This window comes from Plectropomus leopardus, chromosome 16 (assembly GCF_026936395.1).
Source record: "Plectropomus leopardus strain MGB_pleo_1.0 chromosome 16, ASM2693639v1, whole genome shotgun sequence".
Lineage (NCBI taxonomy): Eukaryota > Metazoa > Chordata > Actinopteri > Perciformes > Serranidae > Plectropomus > Plectropomus leopardus.
In genome coordinates this window covers 896,501-902,500 of record NC_142191.1, presented here as the reverse complement: position 1 = coordinate 902,500, position 6,000 = coordinate 896,501, and the positions used below count along the sequence as shown (strand labels likewise).

Here is a 6,000-nt window from a genome sequence, read left to right as displayed (position 1 = left end):
ATGTATTTTTTTTGTTAGTTGTTTCTCTGTTAGAGTCTGTGTTTGTGTAGTGTTTGTGGTGTGTAGTGTTTGTGTATTGTTTGTGTAGTGTTTGTGGTGTGTAGTGTTTGTGTATTGTTTGTGGTGTGTGTGTGTGTGTGGTGTGTGGTGTGTAGTGTTTGTAGTGTGTGGTGTGTGTGGTGTGTGGTGTGTGGTGTGTAGTGTGTGTGGTGTGTGTGGTGTGTAGTGTTTGGTGTGTGTGGTATGTGGTGTGTAGTGTGGTGTGTGGTGTGTAGTGTTTGTAGTGTGTGGTGTGTAGTGTGTGGTGTGTAGTGTTTGTAGTGTGTGGTGTGTGTGGTGTGTAGTGTGTGGTGTGTGTGGTGTGTAGTGTGTGGTGTGTGTGGTGTGTGGTGTGTGGTGTGTGTGGTGTGTGGTGTGTGGTGTGTAGTGTTTGTGGTGTGTGTGGTGTGTAGTGTTTGGTGTGTGTGGTATGTGGTGTGTAGTGTGTGTAGTGTGTGGTGTGTGGTGTGTGGTGTGTGGTGTGTAGTGTTTGTAGTGTGTGGTGTGTGTGGTGTGTAGTGTGTGGTGTGTGTGGTGTGTAGTGTTTGTAGTGTGTGGTGTGTAGTGTTTGTAGTGTGTAGTGTGTGGTGTGTAGTGTGTGGTGTGTAGTGTTTGTAGTGTGTAGTGTTTGTAGTGTGTGGTGTGTGTGGTGTGTAGTGTGTGGTGTGTGTGGTGTGTGTGGTGTGTAGTGTTTGTAGTGTGTAGTGTTTGTAGTGTGTGGTGTGTGGTGTGTAGTGTGTGGTGTGTAGTCGGTGCTGGCTCGGTGTGACGCTGAGTCTGAGTGTCAGGTTCTCGGTTTTGACGCGCGAGCAGCAGAGCGGCTGTGATGGGGAGAGAGCCTCGCTGAGTGCGGTGAAGTGTCTCTCTGAGGCGCTGCAGGATCCGCCTCGCTCTCCTGGTCTCGGTCTCTCGGCTCCTCGCTCGCCTCCTCGTCTCTCAGTGAATCTGCGGAGCTGAGAGCAGCGAAGAGGAGGCCGCGACCTTCATCACTTTCAAACAGGAAACGCCTCCGCCGTGTTTTCACATCCGTCTTCCTCCGCAGAGCTTTAATGTTTCCACAGATTTAATATTCACAGCTCACCTCTATTTTCACAGCTTCCTGGAAAGTTACACCCTTTAGTGACTGTTATTAACCCTTTAGTGACCGTTTGTTATTAACCCTTTAGTGACCATTGTCATGTGTATTTGAGTGTAATCAGTGAATTTCCAGCTCAGCTCCTACAATAAGTCTAAAATACACTGTGGAAACTAAATAGTTACATTCAGACTGTTCAGGTCCAAAAATGCTCCATTGAAACCCATTCAAACTGACATTTTTGATCCCACAGCCATCAGAGCAGAAAAACAGGACTTGTATTATTTCTGGGTGTCATTCTGGGCTTTTGACTCTGAATTTGTCATTTTGACTATTTTCCACCTGATGAGGTCATTTTGACCATATTTGGCATATGGAGGAAATACATGCTATTTCCACTAGGTGACCTGTCACAGTCAATGTAGCTGCTGATCACTGACATATCCCAGACTGTCAGCAGCTACACTCACACACTGACATATCCCAGACTGTCAGCAGCTACACTCACACACTGACATATCCCAGACTGTCAGCAGCTAAAAATAAAATTAAAAAAATCTTTTATGTCAGTCCTGATCATAAATATATAATGTTCATTAATTTGCAGAATTTTAACTCTTTAAATGTCAGGTTTGGTCATGATGCTGCTATGTTTTTAGATAAAAAACAAGTGAATTATTTTCAATATGCTACATAGATTTAGATTTATTAGAAAATGATCATGAACTGGGGACGTATATCCAGAAAAGTATATTCATAATCATTATAATTATATATATATATATATATTTTTCTGATTTTCTGCACTTTTTCTGAGTCGTTTCCTTTTTAATTAACTTTTTTTAAACTTATTTTCAGTTAATCTTCTTGAACATTTTTGGTCATCTCTTGCTTTTTTTGTCTTCTCTCCTTGTTTTTGACAGAAATTAAACCATTTTGTTCAGGTTTGAAAGGGTTAACCTAAAGTTATGTAATGATCATAAAGTTAAGGGATTTTTTTCTGGGTTTTAATCTCAGTGAAGTGAATCTTTGAGACGAAATAAATCATCAGCTCGGACTCTGAGAACCTGCGAGACATTTTATTTTAATATTTCTGGACATTTTTCAAACTAAATGATGTTTATCCTGATTAAATAATCCTCAGCCCTGACGATCAAAACGAGCTCGCCGCTGATCCACATCACAGACAGAAATCCCTGTTCGGTACTAAAGGACGTCATTTAATGTGTCGATGAGAGGACACTTGTCTCCACGTCCTCGTCCCTCGTCCCTTCGCTCTGTCACCGCAGATCATCCTCCAACGTGGCGGCTGAGCCGCTCGGCAGAGACTCGCCGCGCTAACGAGCGTCAGAGGAGCCGCAGGGTCCAGCAGAGACCGACTCCGAGCGCCAGACTTTAGTCCTGATCCTGATTCTGTTCAGACCTACAGACACTCAGCTGATCAGAGGTCAGAGGTCACGGCAGGCTGATAAAACTGTTCTCACACACACACGCACCTCGACTCTGTGTGTGTGTGTGTTTAAAGAAAACATCTGAATATAACGTTCGGAGAACGTTTTCAGGATGTTTATCACGTGTAATAATGTTTACGGTTAAACGCTGACTGAGACGTAACGTTTGAGCTGACGATGTTTCTGTGACGCTGAGAGGTGACGGATCAGAGGACGATCTTTATAAAACGTTCCCACAATGTTAAATGAGAACAAAGGAAGAATGTTTTCAAAGCAACATTCAGAAAACGTTATTGAGGACTGAAATTACACATTTTTTTAAATGGACATTTTCACCTTTTTCATTTATTTTTTTATTCTAAATCTACAAATTTCTTTCGGTTTGCGGAACATTTCTTCTTTTCCTCGTGTTTAAATGAAGCCGTTTGTTCAGGGATCAAAGACCTAAACTGCGTGAGAGGCGTGTGAGAGGGTTAATGACCTCACAGACTGCCGCCGTCTACAGCGCTGCCTCCGTTTAAAGGTTCATTATTACGACCTCCTCCTCCGTCGCCTCTCTGATGTGTCAAACTTTTGACTCCGCCCTCTAGCACCATCTGTTGGCTGTTTCTATGGCAACATGGAGGACGCCTACAAGTATGAGGACAGTTTGAAATCTTTGAAACAATATATTTTTGTACGTAGCAGCAGAATAAACCAGCTTCTTCTTATTCTGCTGATTTGCTCTCAGTCTGTTGGCAGTGAGGTGAGGGCCGGTGTCAGTGTCGGTGCAGGGGCCCGGGGGCCCGGGGGCCGGTGTCGGGGGCCCGGGTCCAGATTCCCCACTGTGAGCAGCCTGAGAGGACGCTGACTCTGCAGAGATAAGACTGTTTGTCTCGCAGCTGCTCGGCGTCTCTCCAAAGCTGCAGAAACAGGACGGATGTTGGCATCGTGTTTCTGGAAACCGCAGATTTATTTATATATTATGTAACACACTGGTTCCCAAACTGAGGGTCCCGACCCCCCTCAGGGTCAGCAAAGCTCCACAGGGGGTCGTTAAAGCAGAGAAAGAAAACTGTTTAATAACAGATATTTTTGGGAGAACAATAAGTTTGTTACATTCACTTTTGATTTTTTTAAACAGATCAATACGAATCATTCACCGAGTGGGATATCTGGATCACTCTAACTCATTATTCTTACACTCACAATTATTAAAATTCACAGATCTTTTGAGATTTCAAATGGCAAAAATAATGTTTGAGTCAAAAACAACCTACGACCAGGAAATATTTCAAAACTGTTTAGTGAGGAATGTTTTTGTAACCGGAGGAGGAAAATATGTGTGTTTTTTTTTTTAAATACCCGAGTAGACGAGACTTTAGCTGAAATCGTACTCAGGCTAACCACGACATCTCCACCCAACTGTAACCGCCTCCGACCTCGACGTGACGAGCTCCAGCCAATCACCGCTGAGTTTCTGCAGAGTCAGCGTGCTAACACGGTGTGAAATAAAACAGAGAAAAGAGACGTTTTCCCAGCAGCCCTCATGATTAATGAGATAATTAGAGCGGAGTGAGGCGGCGCAGAGTTCAGCTTCGACCTCAGCAACATCAGACTCACTTTTTTGCGTTTGCGGGAAAAATCCACTCTCTGTGAGCGGAGGGAAAAGCGTCTCCTAAGGACGAGATGTTGTAGAGTTCGAACACTCGGCGCCGTGAACGAGTCGACAAATTACAAACAAAACCTGCTGCTTCTGAGCGTTCAGTCAAAGTTACGACCGCGGCGGGAAAACGAAAGTCAAACAAAAATCAATGAATAAATAAATATAGTCAAGTAGTAACTTCATAAAATAAACAAATAAACATGTAAAAAAGTCTAATTACAAATTAGACTTTTTAGACTTTTGCAGGAGGAAACGTCATATTTTGATCTTTAGGGCCACAAAGAAGCAACATTTGAAAGTTAGGATGAGAATGTGGTGGGAGTTTATTTCTGATTTCAGATCTCTTTTAGTTTGGGCCATTCATTATTATTATTATTATTAATGCAGTTGTGGTCTTCAGGTTTGTTGTTTTCATTTGATGTTTAATTGAACAATCTCGTGATTTTTTTTGATAAACTCATTGACTGCTTGGTTTAACCCTTTCGCAAATATTTAATACTTAAAACTCTGAGCAAATATGTATGATTTCTTTAAAAATATAGAAAAACAACTTGTGAAATAATATTCTAAGATTTGCAAGAAATTGTTGGATTTGGAACATTATTTTTTAAAAAGCAAGTGAAAAATGTCTTAGGGGGAAAAAAAACTAAGAAAAATTATATGACTAAATATGATTATAATAAACAAATAAATCATTTTAAAATTATCATAATTACATATTTAAAACTATGTCACACGATTATTATAATTTATTATTTTTGAGGAAAGTTATTTTTTTTCCTTTTTTTCCATTTTTGGGTCATTTCTTCTTCTCGTTGCTCACTTTCTTGTTTTTAAAAGAAACCAAGCCAATTTGTATGTTTTAAAGGGTTAAGCATTTTCTGTTTAACAAACAGTTCAAAGAACAAAAAGGCAGGAAATCCTCAAAATTCAGACGATCAGATAATGTTTTGTGCTTTTATTTTGTTACAGCAAGAACATTAAACATAAAGTCAACAAAAAATGAGTTTGTTTATATATATAAATATATAATATGTATGTTATAAACAAACAGATCGGTCTCAGCTCTAAACCCCCTCACTTATCTCACACTTGGTATGGTCCACCAGCTCGCCGTCTATAAAGCCAGCGCAGATCAGCTGACTCTGGTTTGACTTCCGGGGACTCGAGCAGGTGAAACCCTCAGCAGGTGAGACACTCAAACGCAAAACACGACTTTTACCTCGAGAGTGAACCGATTTTAGCTTCAGATTTAGGCGCTGAATCACACAAAGAATTGAAAAGATGCTGGTATCTGCGTGCTAACATGCTAATAATGCTAATATTGCTAACGATGCTAACGTGCTAGCAGCGGCTCGCGGGCCTGTTTTTGGACAAACAGGAAGCTTAAATCTGCTGCTGGACTCTTCAGTGAAGAGTTTGACTGTATTTATCTGATTTAAATGAGTTTCCTTTTTTCCGACCGATCTGAGAGCAGATTTAAAGACGACTTTCACCTGAAGAAAACTGACAAAAACACAGCGACAGAGAGATTTATCTGATAATTAAAGTTAGTTTCCGTCATAAATGAGACTTCTGCTCATATTTAAGCAAACTGGTGCAGTTTCACTTCTACTGGAATAAGATGCAAAGAGCAGCTTCAAACGGAAACGTTTTATATAACGTATAAACGTATATATTTGGAAAATTACTGTTGAAAAGTCTGTGGAGGTGAAGTGAAGAGAAGTCTGCCGTTTTCCCTTTAAAGCAGTGTGCTCACTCCGTGTTTCCTGAGGGTCTGAGGGTCCGAG

At 41.0% G+C, this 6,000-nt stretch overlaps 1 protein-coding gene across 2 annotated transcripts in view; it reads left to right on the top strand.

The window, feature by feature from the left end:
* kif26aa (kinesin family member 26Aa) overlaps positions 1-6,000 on the top strand; it is a 50,627-nt gene that overhangs the window by 1,031 nt on the left and 43,596 nt on the right. The window contains exon 1 of one of the 2 annotated variants that reach the window (XM_088089787.1): positions 5,329-5,399. The exons of the other annotated variant lie outside the window; for it this stretch is intronic. The gene's annotated coding sequence lies outside the window, so the exon portion shown is untranslated. Of the gene's footprint in view, positions 1-5,328; positions 5,400-6,000 lie in introns of those variants that run through there. 2 annotated transcript variants of the gene reach the window in all.